The 19,192-nt window shown below is 48.4% G+C and overlaps 1 pseudogene; it reads right to left on the bottom strand.

Moving 5' to 3' along the window:
* Positions 1–362: 362 nt before the first annotated feature.
* LOC148027230 (uncharacterized) lies at positions 363–927 on the bottom strand (annotated as a pseudogene).
* Positions 928–19,192: the final 18,265 nt, after the last annotated feature.

The following is a 19,192-nucleotide window of genomic DNA, read 5'->3' as shown; positions in this document are numbered from 1 at the left end:
AATTTAGGACAATCTTGAATGATATGATGTTTTGCCTTACAATACATGCTAAACATATGACTCTCTCTTTTTTCTCATTATTATTAGCATTCTTGTTTGCCTAGATTATTTTTCTTGCAACAAAACAAAAATGAACTCATCAAACTTGAATGATATGATGTTTTGCCTTACAATACATGCTAAACATATGACTCTCTCTCTTTTCTCATTATTATTAGCATTCTTGTTTGCCTAGATTATTTTTCTTGCAACAAAACACAAATGAACTCATCAAATGACAAAGCATTCTGATTGTCTTTCATCCTCAAACAAAGAATAGCTATAAAACTCTAATAAAAATCAAGAAGACCATTGTAAACACTCTACATAAGTAAACTATTTGGCAAAATCTCATCAATGGCAATCAATTGCTCTTTAATATCTTTTATCTTAGTTAAGAAAATGTCCATGGAGTTACCTTTATCCATATGTTCACTCTCTAGTTGCTTGTGCAAGTAAGAAATATGAGCCTCGTTTCTATCTTGATACAAATGTACAAATAGTATTCCAAGCATCCTTAGGTGTCTTACATGTGTAAATATGTGGGATCATGGTATGCTTGGTAGACAATGCAATCAAAGCATGAGCCTTTGTATCTATGCTATTCCAATGAATATCCTCAAGAGTAGGTGGTGATGGTGCTGCTCTATCATTAAGTAGAGCACAACTAGAACCCACATCATCCTCAGTAGCACCTATTTTTATTATTTTTACTACACTTGTAGCTTTTGAAATACCACCAAAGCATCTTTCAATTCCATATACAATGTTCCAAAGCCCCTTTGCAACCAATACATGGCGCATCATATAAGCCCAAATTAGATAGTTTGTTCCATCTAACTTGTCCTCAATAGCCAACATATAGAATACATCATTGTTGCCAACCATAGCCATTGACTATACTCGATATAAAAGTTGCATGTATAGATAAAAATATGCACAAAACCAATCTATGCTATGTAGCACAATATAAAGGAGATTATAAGGGCTAAGTATGCCCTAAAAGTGAATCGGAATATATATATAATACCGAGAGGAAAAAAACTCCCAAAAGAAAAAAAAGTACCCTGATATTCCTCAGTGTGTTTACACACATCAGTATTGAAATATAACAACACATGACAAAAGAAGATGATACCTGCATGTCGGTCTCACCCATGGCATGTCTAGAATCTTCCACCACCATAAGACCAGCATCACCATGATCATTTGCTCAATCAACCATAAAAGTAATACTTAGTCCTACATGCCCTATCAGCCACATAAGCTACACTCTGTCTCACCCATTCTATCAACCATATATTGTCCACCCATAAATCTTACCCTAAATAATGCTTGCAATTAACATAGTATTTTATCTTATAATTTCACCTATTCAATAACCTTAGTCTATTTTATGTTAGACCATATTTAATCTTATTATTCAAGTATCCTAACCTATCATCAATTTAGCTTATCGGTTAGCCTCCCAAATCTGCTCAAATTGTTCCACAAAGTTGTATGGGTCAAGTATTTTTTGATCTATTTCATTACAATCGGTATTTTGGTTTGGCCTCGTGCATTCGGTGTCATGCCTAGGCCAACTAGGAGTGAGGCTGCCAATGTGGCACTCCTATACTCTATAGTAGTATTGTCTAGCAGGTGCTTGGTTAAGAGTTCATTGACAATTAGGTCAACCTCTAAGACCTCTCTCTATCTGTGCTTCCTCGTGCCCTAGCTCTCTAAGGCAACTAAGACCAAGATTCTTTGGACTTCATTGAACTCTCTCTCTCTCTCTCCTCATTGTCTACTTACCTGTGTTGCTCCCTAGTATATTGAGCAATTTGCTAGAGCAAGTCCTTCCCTAGGCGTCTTTATTTCTCTAAGTCCGTGACCATCTCCTATGTTATCCTTGCATGGTGCAATATCCTAGTTTGTCGGTCATATTATGAGAGCAATTAATGAATATCAACTGGAAAGGTGGCTACGTCAAAGCCTAGGTCATCTATATCCATGTTTGGGGTGGACATGTTTAAGGTTTCTTCTTGTGCAATAAGGGACTTAACAAGGCAAATGAGGTCAAGTAAGGTGATGACTACTCTTGACGAAGACACCTTGCATGTCTAGGGTTTTGCATTGACAGAATGCTAGGTCCAGGTCACTCCTTGATCTTCTTGATTTTTATTAGCTTTTGACAAATTACGTTCCATACTATTCATGCCATGGCTAAATTTTCACTTCCTATTTGGTTTGTTTTGTTGTGCACTTGATCTCTCTCTCGTCCTGTTCATTTTATGATCAAGCAACCTACCTTACTAATGCGACTACCGATGCCTATTGAGCAATCAAGTTTTTGACTTTTCTCACCCAGTGTGGTATCATGCAATTTCTTGGTGCACAAGCAGTCCTACTTTCAATGCAACATGTGGCAAGTTATATCACCACAATCATAGACAAGGGGTTTCTTCCCAATAGTTTAGGTCTTTTGATTCCCTACTTATTCTCAACTCTCTCACTTTGTCTTCTACTTGGCTTAGTTGAAGGTTGGGAAACTAGCTTAAGGTGGATCGACTTTGATTTTAAGGGTAGCATCACTTAGATTATGTGGGTGGAGCATGTGTTGGGAACTCGAATAGGTATATGTGAGTAGAAGGCATAGGCTCTACTAAGACAACTCATGGCACAAGTGTCTTACCCTCAACAATGTATTTGTGAGCAATGGGGGTTCTAGCTAAAGCTACGGGTCATAGATTCCTAATAGAAATCCAAATCAACTAGTCAAGTTTGGATGGAAGGGTGGTCAACTCGTACAGTCGATTAAGAAGGCGGATTTGATCATGTTGAGAAATTGAGTGGGATTGTGTAGACTCGGATCAAGGGTGGGATGGTTGAAATGTGTCAAGAAATTAGAACATATGTGGGATTGGATGGAAAGCCTAGAATTAAAAGTGGGATTGTAGGGAGCTCACGCTTGATCACCAAGACCCACGGACTTCTTATTGTTCAAGCATTCCAAGCCAAGCGCTAATGGCTACCTCTCACATAGCCGACATGCTATCTCTCTCTACGAGTGTAGTGAGCTTACCTCCATACCCAATCGAGTTACCTCCTCTCCCGAGCATTCCAGTAGCTCCACGATCCAAGTGCAAGCTTCAAGCGAGCTCGATCCTCAAGCTCCATGCACCAAGTTCCATTGCCGCAAGCAAGACAAGAGAAGAGAAAATAAGAGAAGAAGAGAGGAGAAGAGGGAGAGCTTCTCCACCACGGTCCCTCACCCTCACACACTTACTCCCTCACACTCTCACACTTTCTCTCTCAAGCACAAGCTCAAGCAAGCAAGAAGAAGAAGAAGAAGAAGAAGAAGAGGAGAGCTACTTTTAGCCACACACAAGAATGAGCTTCTCATAAACTTTTCAACTTTATATACAAAAACCTAAATCCCCTTATCCCCTTTTTTACATGGCCCGGCTGTGGCCTAGGCCATTTTTCCCATTGTCCTCCTATCTTCCTAGCTTCCTTCCTACCGCCCATCTATTTACTGCAGCACAGAGGAACGAAAAATAGAGTAGAAGTGCGGGAGAAATGGAAGAAGGAGACAACCAAGAAGGCACAGGACAAAGAAAGGAAAAGGCGTCCTGGATGGAGGTTAGACTTTGAAAATCTGAACGACGATGTCACCTCGAGAAAAGAAAAGAGTAAAAGCGTGCCATTAAATATGAAGGTGCTCCCGAATCTTTGTAAAAAGAGTGCCGTGCTCACTCCCATACCAATTGTATGCATTAGTAGAAACGGGATAAATTAGAATGGTGGGAAATAGGAAAAGAGGGCCTATGCTAATGGCCGGCCATGTAAAAAGTGGGGATGACCGCCCAAAAACTAGGGCATGTATATAAAGTTCAAAAGTGAATGAGAAGTTCATTCTTGGGTGTAGCTAAAGCTTCTTCTTCTTCTTCTCTTGCTTCTTACCTTCTTGCTTGTGCTTGAGTAAGGGATTGAGGGAGTGTAAGGGAGTGAGGGAGTGAGTGTGTGCGAGTGAGGGATCGTGGAGAAGAAGCGTCCCATCTTCTCTCTTCATCTTCCCTTCTCTTTTTCTCTCCTCTCGTCTCCCGCGGCTATGGAGGATGGAGCTTGACATAGAGGGATTGAGGTTACTTGAGCTTGCCACAAGGATCGTGGAGCTACTGGAGTGTGAGAGAGAGGAGCGAACTTGATCGAGCATCAAGGTAAGCTCACTACATCCACAAGGTAGGCATTGCGCATCGGCTATGTGAGAGGTAGCCATGGCCGCTCGGCTTGAAACGCTTGATCAATAAGCGGTCCGTATGTCCCGGGGTAGAGCTCCGCAGCTCCCCTACATTTTGGTTCCATTGCCGGGACCGGCGGAATCGAGCCTTGAGCACCACGTGCATCATATCGAGCATGGCAGTAGGGTTTGCAGCCTGAACCGGTGCTTGAGATAGTTAGGAGGATTAGGAGGTTTTAATCCCTGGAGCAAGTAAGTATTTTGATTTGCTGCTGAATGTAGAGTAGGACCATCTGTCTTTATTTCTTTTTCTGTTTTCTATTGCAATAGGTTAAGGGTAGGATAGGAAAAAGAAGGGAACATAAGGGTTCTGCTATTACTGGAGACAGGGAAGTTGGGGCGCAGATTCAGACATCTGGCTGGTGGAGTGTATGAGATTAGTCTATGAGTCCACAACAGACTGTGGGAGGTAATAAGGGGCACAGCAAACTAGGGTGCCCACATTTGACACCCTGTTTTCTGAGACGACTGTGAGACTGGGAGCCCGGGAGAGAGTGAGAGAGGAAGAGAGTTGCGGGAGATCGTGAAGTGCTGACCGATCAAGCGCCCCATCGCTTCGAGGTATGCCAGATGTTCCCCTCTGTCGCTCGCATTGATTTAGAAAGTGCGGCATGATTCGATAGAGTAGGCATTAACCTAAAGGCGCCGTGCGCAACTTGCGGGGCGTCGGCCACGCAGTCGAACCAATCCATCCAATTCCCAGAATCAGATCGTCCGATTGCGAGAGTCGGACCGTCTGATTGCCATGATCGGACCAATTGAAAATCGGACCAGTTGAATCCAATTCCCAGAATCTGACCATCCCACCAAGTTGGACCACTTGTCTTGAGTCCCAAACTTGAGCCACTCGACCCATTGCAGCGGACCACCCCCGTCTGACTCAGGGAAGCCGGACCAAAGTAAGACAAAACCCGCCCAGAATCGAACCAGCCCGTCCGATTCCCAGAATCGGACCAGAGAACTAGAGCTTGAATAGAAGGTGATTCACCTAGGCCACAGTCCTGGGTGCCCTGGTAACGTCTTTGACCTCCCCCAGGGAACCCAGTTTGACCTTGGAAGTTGGATACCAGAAAAGGTGACCGAATATTCACCCCAAATAGCTAGACACCGGGCTAACATAATTGGGATTGGATGCAACGTTCGGCGACCAGCCAACCAACTAACCAACCCTGACGCAGGATAGGGAATGCAGCAGGGTCTTTCTGTAAGACTTTAGAGTGGCCAGGACCTACACCAAACGCCACATCAAGCCACAACCATAGGCAGTGGGGTGGAGCCTACATTAGGCATTTAGTGCATCCTCACCTCACCTTCTGATTTCATCACTTGGGGTGCACTACAAGCAAGGGAAAAGCTTGCTTCCACACTGAGCACTAGAAAGCACTAAGCACCAGTCATGGATAGGATTAACGATGATTTTTAGTAACAAGGAGCTTAACATGAAACATAATAATATCAAGGAACCCACTACTAGGAGAGGATCCCAAGGCATAGCGGGCTACTAGGAAACTCCATTTGTAGGGCTCTGAGAGGACATGAAGATCCGAAGGACCGCAACATAGAAAATCGGACGCCACTAGAGCTACTCAAGCTGATCGACGGCCCAGTGAACCAAGAAGCGGAAGCAATGTCAAGATCCCAAGGCGGACCAAGAGAGGACAGACTGGACTTGGGCGAATTTCCAGTCATGGTGCAAGAGTTAGTCAACGAGTATGACTTGTTGGCCAAGACGGTAGTTTAGGGTAGGCCAGTAGAGGAAGTAGTAGCGGCCCTAGAAGAGGAACGAAAAGCAATCAGAAGGGCACCAGAGAGCATGATCGCCTATAACCACGAGTAGAAGACTAGGAGACTCCAACAAGACGTGGATATGTACGAGGCCCGACGCGTGCTAGCCCTGGCTGGAGCAGCAAAGGTAGGACCAAATGCGGAGAGAGAGCGGGCAGTGGAGGCTAACTTGTCATTAAGTGAACTTGTAGCCATGTGGCTCATGGACAACACGTCCGCTGAGCAAGGCGCGGCAGCCTTAGCCACAGCCTTACTCTCAGGATTAGGGGTCACACAAGGGGCAAAGGGGCAATCTAGGATCCCTATAGTGGCGAAACAACTGGACAAGTACGAACCTAGCAACGACCCATATAGCTTTATGGAGCAGTTCGAATAGGTTTGTGAAGCAAATGGCCTCACAGACCCTGCACAACACTCCCAAGCTTTTGGGCTGTTCTTAGGTGATAAAGGGAGGGTGTGGTACACCAGCCTGGATGCAATCGAGCGCGGGAACTTTGCCCATCTTAAGGACCACTTTATTAAGAGGTTCTCTGAGGCAGGATGCTCCGACAACCTCATCATCCACTTGATGAATGTCAGCCAGAGAGAAAAGGAGGACGTAAGAGACTATGTCACACATGTACGTAGCCTCTTCAAGAGGATCCCGGCCAATGAGCAACCTAACGAAAAGGCTGTGTCTACAGTGTTCATAAATGGAATCCATAACGAGGAACTCTACAAGGTCTTGGCTAGTAACTCCACACTACACAGAGACGTGCTGGCTAGGGTTTTTGATGAAGCAATAAGAGTAGACGACTAGCTGAGGGAGCAAAGCATGAGGAACACCAGTCGGGACGGTGCAGGTGAGAGGGCTTCCGAGTGATCAATGACGTTAGGTGAGAGAGAGAGCTCTAGCGCGCGGGATAAGGGAAAGGGAGTCGACCAAGGCCAGGACCTGGCGAAGGTGAGAATGGAGCTTGTGCGTTTGCAAGAACAAATAAGGAAGCCTACGCGAGCCCACGTGCAGTGCGTACACTGTGGTGGAAACCACCTCCCAGCCGAGTGTCAAGATCCTAGATCTAGACCGTGTTCAAACTGTGGTAGGTTCGAACATGACGTGTTGCACTGCAGATTGCCCAGGAGGTTTCTGTATGCGCAGCAATACAACCCTCCTTACCTAGGCAACAGGCCATCTAACTTCCTTGGCAAGGGAGACCAGTTGGCACTCCCAACACCAAACGACACGAGACCAGCCATCCCTAGGCTGGAGATGAACCCAACAGGCATACCCAGACCACCAGGACCCTACGTGACCCAATCACCCAGTGACGCTCCTGTTCATTATGCGGAGGAACCTAGTGAAGAAGAGAGCTGCGTAAACCCATACATCTCCTATGACGAGGAGGGCAATCCGGTCCTGATGGACTATCGATCGGTGACGGTGATGGCACTGGGCAGAGGAAGAGGCAGAGGCTTTGGAGGACCAAGCCAGGACTCAATCTCATGTTGGACCTACGGTCATCCAGGCCATATATCATCACGCTGCCCAGAAAGGGAACAGGCAAATCAGAACAAGGCAGACCTTAGGTGCGCCGAATGTGGGGTCACGCACTTGTTCCCTAACTGCCCTAGGCGGAAGCCATTAGCCATTCTGGCCAACGTGCCCTCCGTGCCCTTGGGGCTGTTTGGCGTAGAGACCTTTGGCGGAGAGGACACACCCACCCCACTGCATGTCATGACGCGAGCGTAAACAAGATGAACAGGCATCTCACTGCCTGGGCCAAGTAACTTGGACGCCACCTTGCTGGGAAAGAAAAGCCAGAGGAGAAGGAGAAAGAGAGCAGATGCAAGGATCACTCTTAAGTCCAAGGAAGCTACAACCTTAGTGGCAGGAAGAGGGGTCACAGACGCCGAGGCAGAGACCTCCGCTCCCAAGACAACGGAACTAGGTAGTGCCAAGGTGGGGGAATATCCTCATCCCAGGTGGCAACTCGAGGCTATCGCCAAGGTAAAGGAGTGGATCAAGGATGCCCAAGAACACCTTAAAGATGTAGAACCCATATTGGAGAATCCGATGGAGGACCTCTCTAGTACAAGCACACCTGATTCGCCATCGCGACCTCAATCGGGGAATGTGCTAACACCACGAAAGATGCCACAAAGGCAAGACCAGGACGAAGCTTATCAACAAGCCAGCCACGACATGTGGCCGAAGAGTGGTGACTGAGGGGAAAACCAACTACCTAGCAACCTCCTCACCACCGTAGTGACCACCCCAATGACCATTAATTTGGGAGACCTGCTTCGGCAGCACCCTCCATTGTGGCGAGATTTGAGGCACTGGGTGGAGGAAAAGGGGGAGCATGCTGCCGCTGACTTGCACAAGCAGGACGCAGTCACGCAAATTCTAAGCCTAACGCTGCATTCGGCTCCAAGGTCACTGCACATCAACGCTTTCTGGGAAGGCACGGAGATGCATGCAATCCTACCTGTCCTAGCCTTAAGGGACGCAACAAGGAGAGGAATTGTGGACACCGACGCAAGGGTCAATGTCTTGAGCCACGTAGTTCTACAGGCCTAGGGAAACCCGCCTGTGGAAGTGGCTAGGTTCAATGTCACATTGGCCAACGGAATGAAGGTCAGACCAATTTGGAGTCTTAAAAAACTGGCCAGTGAAGATCGCAGGAGTGCAGTTCTCCATAAATTTCATTGTCATGAAGGGGGTGGACTACGATATACTGCTAGGCCAACCATGGATGAGGAATGCACGAGTGGTTGAAGACTGGGGAAACAACCTCATATTCTTGGGGAATAGGACGGAAGCAGTAAGGGTTGAGATGGACACATGGAAAACTACCCCAGTCGACCTTGATGCTATCTCAACCATGCTAAAAGGTGATGCCCAAGCGCGCAAGCCTTATGGGACGTTGACTAAGTACATTCCCTGCCCTAAGGACGAGAGGGATTAGATGCATGTCTTGGTAACCATTGACCTGCCATTCTCGGATGAGGAAGAGTTGTATAAGCAAGTGGCTAAGTCACCAAGCATGCCAGCAAAGGAACCCACGGTGCCACTCTGCATGATGGCGGGGAGCACGCAAGAGGGAGACATGTCCCATTCCACACCCCCACGAACAAGCTCGAGCTTCAAGGAATCGTAGGGTACCTAACCACTAAACTGAAAGGCAGCAAAGCGGCTAATCTAAAGCCCCTAAGCGATCTCTTGGCTCGGCCTGAATGGGAATGGACCAAAGTGCACGATCTCAACCTATCATACAACTGGGCTTTAATCACCAACAAAGAAGAGATCGGAGAGGAGAACCTAGGGGATGACGAGCAGTCGGAGGAGCAAGATTCCAGTGATGAGGAGTATGAGCACTATCGCTCTGAGATGGACGAGAGCAAGGAAGGGTTTAACACGATAGATTATGACACTGAAGGGAGAGCAATCAAGCAGATTGAGGCAGACTCTAGGCCGAAATGGAAAAGGGATGGAAAAGGAGTCATGCGGATGGAATGCGATAGGACTTGGCTGGAGCAGGTGGGAGCTATGGATTATGAGCAAGCAGGGGTGGCACACTCGCTGGTAGTCCCAATAGTGAAGACGGAATCACCTACTGAACTACAACCCTCGGGCGAAACCCCTTCCTCAAGCAAGGGATGTGAGTTTAACTCGGAGTCTGAAGTCAGTACAGAGAGTGATCCCGAAATACCCCAACCCTCTAATGTCAAACGCACTAAAGGGGACTTGCCAGTCCACTTAAGGCGCAAGCAGATTAAGGAGGGGACCAGGAAGCAAACTAGAGACTCAGAAGGAGAGAGGCAAAGGAAACCACATGACCTACCCAAACGCTTCACAAAGTTTAAGAAGGGTGATAGATGGTGGTTCTGCTAGGAGCAAAGAGACAAGGGCAAGCCAAGGAACCAATTGAGGGACCCGCCAGGGTCAAGGAAGTCGATCTAGCAGAGGAGGGCAAGAAACCATGACCCGTGCTCATTGCTGACGACCTGACCAAGGAGGAGGAGGCTAGGCTAGTTGCCCTCCTGCGGGAGTATGTCGATATGTTCGCTTGGTCCTTGGAGGAAGTGAGAGGAATCGATCCTACTAGGGTTGTGACCCATAACATTCCCATGGTCCCGAAAGCGGTGCCAACGAAGCAATGACCTTACCCTATGAATCCCAAACACGCTCATGCGGTGAAGGAAGAGGTCGATAAGCTTATGAAGGCGGGATTTATATATGAGATTGAGCACACAGATTGGGTATCGCCCATAGTGATAGTTATGAAAAAGAATGGCAAGATTCAAGTGTGTGTAAATTACAAGAAGGTGAATGCCGCTATGAAGAGAGACAACTACCCTTTGCCATATACCAAGCACATGCTAGAGAGAGTAGCAGGCAAAAGAAGCTTACAGCTTTCTGGATGGATTCTCAGGCTACAATCAAGTGCAAGTGCATCCTGACGACACTAGGCACAAGACAGCCTTCGCCACGGAGTGGCGTGTCTTTGCCTACATCGTTATGCCCCTTGGGCTAATGAATGCCCCTGCAACCTTCCAACAATTAATGTGCACAATCTTCAAGGATATGCTGCGATGCGAGCTAGAGGTGTTTGTGGATGACCTATGCATACACTCTAGTTGGTCCGAACACTTAGAGAGGCTGGGAACCATCTTCAAACGGTGCCGACTATACAAACTCTCACTGAACCCCTTGAAGTGCCAGTTCTGGGTGAAGCACGGGTGCATCCTAGGGCATGTAGTGTCACGGAATGGCATTGCCACTGACTTTTCAAAAGTCAGGGCCATTATCGACCTCCCATCGCCCACCAATTACAAGGGCATCCAGTACTTCTTAGGCCACATAGGATACTACCGACACTTTGTACTAAACTACACGCTGATTGCTAGACCATTGTACAAGTTACTGATTGTATTCGAGTGGACTGAGGAATGCCAACGCGCGTATGAACAGTTAAAGAAGGCCCTCACCCCACTGCACCCATCTTATGAGCCCCAGACTGGAGTGTAGCATTCCATGTACACATAGATGCCTCCAAATTTGCCATCGGAGCCGTTCTCTGCCAACCTGGTGAACATAGTCTTGATTACCCCGTGAGCTTTGCTAGCAGGCAACTCACCAAAACAGAAATGAACCACTCCACTACAGAAAGGGAAGGGCTAGCCATGGTGTTCGCCGTGAAGAAATTTAGGCATTACCTGTTGGCCACACCCTTTGTCTTTTACGTGGACCATCAACCCCTGCTATATCTCGTAAACAAGCCATGCGCCACAGGCCGTATAGCAAAGTGGTTACTTCTCTTGCTGGAGTTCGATTTCTCAGTGGTTGTGCCCAAAGGGAAGTAGCATTACATGGCGGATCACATGTCCCGCATACCCACCGGGGAAGCTGCTGGCCAAGGCATCCTTGACGATTTACTGGACGCGCACCTCTTTGGCCTGTCTAGCGAAAGGGACTTGTTTAGAGCTGATTGCAGACGATGTCCAAGTGTTAGAAAATGTCCTGCCAGAGAGACCTATTGAGAAAGCTAGGCTAAGGAGACTCATCTTAAAAATTCAGCCATACCAATTAATTGCTGGCCAACTCTATAGGTTGGGACAGGACGGGATGTTATGTAGATGTGTGTGTGAGCATGAGATGCACGATGTATTGAGAGAGGCACACAATGGGTAGCTGGTGGGCATTTTAGTGGGGACACGACTGCCCGTTAGGTATTACAATCCCAACTCTAGTGGCCCACCCTATTCCGCGATGCCGCTAAGTTCATCAAACACTGCGACGAATGCCAGAGGACTAAGTTACCTATGCGCAAAGATAAGATGGAGTTAACCCCCATAGTAGCTCAACAGCCCTTTGAGAAATGGGGCATTGACTTCATCGGACCTATTAGTCCAGCGGCTCAATACCAGGCGCGCCACATTATTGTGGCAACAGACTACCTGACAAAGTGAGCGGAGGCGTGAGCCACCAAAAGGAACGACGCTAAGACTACTGCGAAGTTCCTGTGGGAGCAGGCCTTTTTACAGTTTGGGTGTCCAATCGAACTGGTGAGTGATCAATGTGCACACTTCCTTAACGAAGTTATATCCCACCTGCTCTCAACCTTTTTTATCATTCATAGAAGGTCTTCCCCCTACTACCCACAGGCAAATGGCCAAGCGGAGTCCACAAATAAAATCCTGGTCAAGGTGCTTACTAAGGCGGTATCCACATCACGAAGAGACTGGGACAATAAGCTGATGGCTGCCTTGTGGGCTTATCGGACAGCTTATAAGACGGCTGTCGAGCAAACACCCTTTAGGCTGCCCTATGGAACGGAGGCCATTCTACCTCTAGAATTTTTTATCCCTAGCTTGAGAATAGCAGCACAGGAGCGTTGGGAGGGGAGAGAGGCTTAGACTAACCACTTAGAGGAACTAGAGTGTCTCACAGAAACTCGGCTTTTAGCCACTCATGCTCTAATCTGTGAAAAGGCGCGACGAAAGCTGTGGTATAACAAGCATGTCAACCAGCGTAACTTTGATCACGGGGACCTCGTGTTACTCTACTCGGTGAAAGGGCACAAATAGAAAATGAAATTTTGAGGGCTGGGGCCTTTTCGAGTGCGTGCAATTAGCAGAACGGGCAATGTCGAGTTGGAGACACTCGAAGGGAAGGAATTGGCTTCTTCAATGGCAGTCGCATGAAAAAGTACTATCCCCCTTCCCATCCGCTGCATGAACCACCGATTCGCGAACCCCCCGTCGCGCTGTCTGCATGGCCACAATCATCGAACTAACCAATCACGATGAAGAAGTAATGGCACCCACCTACCTTAGAATCACGATCACCGCAGAGCGGACATATTCTTTTGATGCTCTGATCGACGAAGGGGCCAACCAGAATGTCTTGACACATGACCATTGGACATGCATTGGTCAGCCCAAATTACAACCCACGAACGCGAAACTTAGCCCATTTGGGGGCAACACTTACCCTCTCTTAGGGAAATACCAAGCGGCTATCTCCGTCGAGTCTAGGAGTATCCCAGTCATCTTTTATGTGTTACGAAACACTAAAGGGGCTGGTGATAAATCACTACTAGGGCGCACTTTCAAAAAGCAGACAAGTTGCAATGTGGACTACAACCTAGACTGCATTCACCTGACCATGGGCAATGTGTGTATAGTAACTACTTTCAGCAAGGGCCATCTTGCACCTCCTACAACTGCAGAGCCGCCGATCGAGACCCCGACAGCCCAGCCTAAGGAAAAGGGTAGGAATGCCTTACCCCGTACCCCAACCGCCAGAGGCAAACCCACCCAAGCCGTCCACATGGCCAAGGAACCCATGCACATGTGGGTGCCGAAACGGCTAGCGCCGCCTCCTGCTAGACCACAGAAACTCGCTCCTAAACACAAAAATTATCAGTCGCAACCTAAGAGGCAGCCCAGGCGCCATCGACATGGGTGCACCACTACGCCACGATGGATGCCGAAAGATCTCCTGCGAGCGCAGGGATACTATGAGGGGAACCCCTGGATATGGGTGCCTAAGGTCAGACACTCGAAGGAGTCAACTTTGGGCAGCCCCACTCCAGCTAGACAAACCGGCATAGGCAAAGCACAAGACGCCCGGAACGTCAAACCAACGACAGTGACGGTTAAGGTCACCCAGCACCTTCAGTGCCCCAAACCGGATGATCCAGCACCATCCAATCCCTAGGGCACGGGAGCTCGCCGCAGCGCTTCCAAATGATCCAAAGTGCACAATTCCATCAACGACCCCTGCAAGGGAGTCACTAGTGTCCAGCCCAACTACTCCAGCACCACGAGCAGGTTTGAAACCTTCGTACAAAAGACAATCCTTCCTGTCAGTGGCCAAGGATCTCGCTGAGACCTCCGGGAATGACGTAGTGACGTGCATCAAGGAGTTGGACAACACCTTCACTACATTCCCTAGAAGCTACGAGAGACTTGACCTAGGACTTCTTGACGAACCCCTCACGTCAGATGTTCGCTCGTTGCCATGCACTTGGGAGGACTATGAGTTCATGACCATCAAGTTTCCCAAAATTGCGGCCGAGATAATTGCTAATGGAGAGATCTCGAAGGAACAAGCTGTTCTCAGACGACTAGTCACCTCATACTACAAGCCCACTTGTTCTATGCCGGAACGTGAACTGGAGGAGCTTGTGCAGCTTGCCAGCTCTGCTTCTCCATTCCTGCAAATAGCTGTGGTATGCCTTACGACTCCAATGGGAGAAAAAAGGCCATCGGATCATGACTAATGCTGAGCAACGGAGGGCAATCAAAGCAATTGAACGCGACCCTATGTACGTGGCACATCTTTCATTCAGAGTTCTAGCCATTACACGCAACTTGCACTTAGATGATTAGCTACTGGCCCACCCGTACATTGACTAATTCCTCACAGAGGAGGAGTTGCACATTGCTAGTCGCCTCAACTCGAGAGACATATTCCACGACGTCTTAACCTACATCACTCAAGCTTCCTTACAACCAGGTGAACTTGATCGCCATGCCCAGTTTGAATACAACCCTAACTTGTATACCTGGCTTATGGCCAAGTAGCCCACCCCACACAGCCCGTGCAAGCCTTCCCTCCCCCGTGCCACTTAGAAAAGAGGGAAGAAGAGCCAGTGACGATCAAGGGACTGATCGAGTGAGGTAACAAAAGGGTGAAGGCTAACAACGCCCTACTAAATTCAAAAGAGAAAAGGGAGCAAAAAGGAAAAGATGTTGGTTGTTAATTGTTTCTAAAAAAGTTTCATCTCCTTGAGTCTGCCCAGTAAACTGACGCACATGTTTTTCTTGGTATATGCTAGGAATGAAGCAAATCGTAACTATAACGTTGACTGGGGTACATACCATGGCAGGACAAGGCAGACTTCCATTTACGGAAGCAGAAATGAAGAAATACGGAATCAACATCAAAACAGGGGCTTCAGCCAATTTACTTTCAAGCATACCATGGACCTGGATGAGGCTATCTCAGAGGAGTCGACCATAAGAGAGCTAATGAACAAATGCAGCCTCCAGAAGTACGTAGAGAAAGTAGGGCATGCTGTCGACTATAGCATGTGCGCAGAATTCTTGAGAAATTTCAATGAAGAATGAAGTTGTAGCATGGTCACGGTAAGGGAAGGTAATCAAGAAAGATGGGTACAGGTGCCCCTTGATGCCACCACTGTTGAAAGAGCCCTGGGACTCATGCCCAAAAAGGAAAGACGCCCAAAACGCCATGCTGGGAGTCAAAAAGGAAGATGTACACACAGTCGATGGAATTAGTCTAGCCGACATTCTAGACCCGATGACAAGGATGCGGGCTAAAATGATCCATTCTCTCTTCTCCAGCCACAGGTACAATGTCCTAATGAATAGAATCAGCGTACCACTGCTGGAGAGCATTGCGGCAGGGGTCCCAAAAGAGGTGGACTGGAACGAGTTCGTCCAGAAGACTATAAAGAATTACGCTGCCCTTCTAGCTCCAGCCGCAATGCTAGCCAACGGGGACTCCCCAGCCTCCACCGCACGATCCACGAGGAGAAAACCTGCCAAGCAAGGCCTCCACGATCAGGTACGGAGGCATACTTATAGCAATCATTGATGAGGCCATCAAGGGTGTTGGCGTGGAAGGAGAGCAGATTGAGCACCAAGACTCACCACGTCGAGAGGAGGAAGTCTCGAGTGAAAGGACGGTTAGCGATGTAGGGGACCCTGAAGTACCACCCCCGCAAAAGGCCGGGCCTCAAACGCAAACGAAGGACAACAATGGCCAAAAGAGGGCGAAGTAACTAAGCAAAAGGGAGCGAGCCGAGGTGAATGGGCCTCGAAAAGAGTCATATGGGTTGGAAGAACAACTGCAAAAGGAGGAGGAGGAAAAACTCGCAAGAGTTAAAGAGGAATAAAAAAGGGCAGAAGAGGAATGGCAGAGGAGGGCGGAAGAGGAAGCCTACAAACTGAGCATGAAGGAACTGGCCGAGTTGGCTGAGGCCACTCACAGGTCTGTTGAAGAAGCTCACAAACCAGAAGAAATGCACTCCTATGGTCCTCACTATGAAGCGGAAGCGAGTGGCAACGCGAGGGCAGCCCCGATGACCGCATGCAAGGGAAAGTCACCACTCCATCCCCTACCTCCCTCCTTCGTGCGGACCCCCATAGACACCCCAAATGCCCCACAGCCCGCGCCTTCTCTGAACATAGCCCAACTGATGAGCATGATGCAAATGCTCGTCAGTAAGGTGGCAGAGATTGTCCCAGAACCTGGCACGAAAAGACCTGCCACTACTGATGCTGAATCCAGGAAAGACCCTAAGCGGCAAAAACTCGAAGCATCTACCACCACAGCCCCCATCCCCCTGTCACCGAGAGCAGACTACAATGCCTACATGGTCGAGCTCTTAGCGCAGCTGGAAGCGGTAAAGGAGAAAAAGAAGGTGGCCATACTAGAGCTGGAGAAAGAAAGGGAAACCTTCACAGCCCTAAAGCTCGAAGTTTCAAAGCAAGAGGCTAACTGGCGAAGGGAGGTCAAGGCCTTACAAGACCAATTGGAGGCAAAGAAGAAGGAAGCCCAAGACAATGAGAACCACCTACGACAAAGGCTAGAGGATGAAGAACATAACCTGGTGGCCAAGCAACGGAGTTTAAAGTTGCTGGTGCAGCAGTATGCGAATCTAGAGCAAAGAACGGCCAGACTAGAGGGGTACGGCCTATTGGCAACTCAAGAAGGTGAACCGAGCGAGGGGCAGGGGGATGCCATGGAAAAGCTTCAGTATTCGCTCGAGGAGCAAAATAGGCTAGAAAGAGAGATAGAATTCATGGCACAGGGCCAATCCTCAACCCTCACAACGGAAGGGCAAGAACAACAACAGGAGGTACAAAGGCTGCAGCGAGCGTTGGAAGCTGCCAATGAAGACACTGAGGCCCACATGGCCATGGCTTTCATGCAACGGAGAATGCACCTTGCAAAAATCCAGGGCCATGAGCAGCTGGCACAGGAGAGGTCAGAACGAATTAATGAGGCAGAGCATAAATTCAGCATCACAACTCAAGCAAAGGAAATCACCACAGCTGGCTCGAAAGTCCAAAGAGTGGCATCAACTCTAGACTTTAACGAGCGAACAACAACAGATGATGACCACACTAGCGAGTGCGATGGAAGAGGAAAAACAAAAGATGGATGAAAGGGCCAACGCTTGGGAAGCAAATAACTTTGACCGAATCAGGCAATTAATAGAACGCTTGGCGGTGGTAGAGTGCAAGAGAGTGCTTGCCCAATCTAGAGCTGAAGTAGCCAATGTATGCACCCACACACAAAGGCAAGCCTTCCTCAACACCGTGCTACACGTCACCCAAGCACAGGGCGATGATTCAGTGGAGAGGGTGAGAAGAAAACTGGAATTGACTACCCAAGCGCTCAAGTATGGTCTTCAGGAATGAGAGCTCCATGCCAGCACGGGACTCACAAAGGACCAACAATTCAACTACCTGTGCAGTGCCGGCCTCTCCACTGTGGAGCTCAAGGACCTAGGATTCGAAGAGTAGAAGCTGCCCGCACCACCATCGCAAACAATCCCAGCCGTGTCCGAACAAGATACTGAGGAAGGCCTGAATTTGGACCAAGAGGCCGACGAAGAACAACACAGAACGCCTAATCCCCCTCTACCAGACCTCCCACCAAACAAGACTGAAGATGCCCACATGTCGGAGCACATTGTGGCAGCCACCAGAAGGAGACAGGAGCTGGCAGAGGATGCACAACGCAGAGCCCGGTCACTGCCAAGACAATTCTTTGATGAGCCAGTACCACTACGAAGGGACCCAACCCCATTGATTGGCCGCAAGAATTGGTCATCTGGCATGACCGGGAGTTTCAGATGAGGCCTTTTGAGATGTCCTTCTCCTACCCACGCTCCCTGGACAGGGCGCTTCCGCTCAGTATCCTATCCAAAATCAATGAGCTAGCCAATGACCTAGCGAACCGTTGGGTGGAAGAAAGGAGCCAGGCAAGAGCCTGCAGACTACTGGCAAGAAGACAAGGTGAACCGGATTCCCAAATCCGTCCAAGGCTACGAGGCGCAGCCAAAGTGGCGGCTGAGGATTTGGAGCACCAATTTTGACGCCCATACAGCCTTTTGCAGCTCACTCCGCGAGGAGTGAAATGACCCCTCCCACATGCCCTTCACGAGGATTTTGACTTTCCTAAAATATATAATGCAAATGCCCAAACTCCCGAGGAATGCTTAGTCTTTAGACAGCAGGATATTCTTCCATCCATCACCTGCTTCCTCGCGGACTTCTCCTCCTGCCACGATCCTGCCTTCCTAACCACCTGCAACTATCTTAGGTTACTCAATTTCCTATTACAACAAAAGCCTACCGCTAAAGAAGCTCACCTTCCCCTACTCTTTTTTGACATCAACCTAGGCATCGATAGTAGAGCCATGACTTGATTAATGATGAGGGTATCCCTCCTCCCCTCCTTTTTCTTAGAGCTCTTAGAAAACATAAATGACACCCAATTCACAAGATGTCACCACCCATTTTTGTCATCCACTCCTCTGAAGGCCTGAGCTGCAATTAAAGAATATCTCTAAAGCTGTGCCTTTCTATCCCAATGCCTGCGACCTCCCTGCGCTTCAATTGACGGTGATCGGCACTAGCCAAATGCTTTTTCAAAAAATAAAGAAAGAAAGAAAGAAGCACACACTTTGCTCACGGCACCTAGGGATCACCCCTAGCCCCTCTTCCCACTCCACGCTTAGGGCACATCGAGGGTAGGACTTTCAGACCTGTCACCCTAAGCTCTGCAATGCACTACACCTCCAACAACGCACGAACTGGGTCCTCAAGTGTGAGACATTACCAAGGACTGGCCCAAGGTTGCCCAAGGTTAGACCCACCTCCCAGTTCCACTGCACATGCACTTACACCTCACCATGAGACAGACACCCCCTTAGGGAGTGCACAACTTTCTCTTGTAGGCTGTTCGTAACTTAGTCGAGCCGCCATTGGCTACATCTAGGCACCACATGTTCTTCAACTGATAACAGAGCCCCGATTTTGGCAGTCATTGCCGACGAC

This window comes from Lygodium microphyllum, chromosome 13 (genome assembly GCF_053477565.2).
Source record: "Lygodium microphyllum isolate KBCC chromosome 13, Lygodium_microphyllum_v1.1.10, whole genome shotgun sequence".
Lineage (NCBI taxonomy): Eukaryota > Viridiplantae > Streptophyta > Polypodiopsida > Schizaeales > Lygodiaceae > Lygodium > Lygodium microphyllum.
This window is presented reverse-complemented; position numbering and strand designations above follow the sequence as displayed.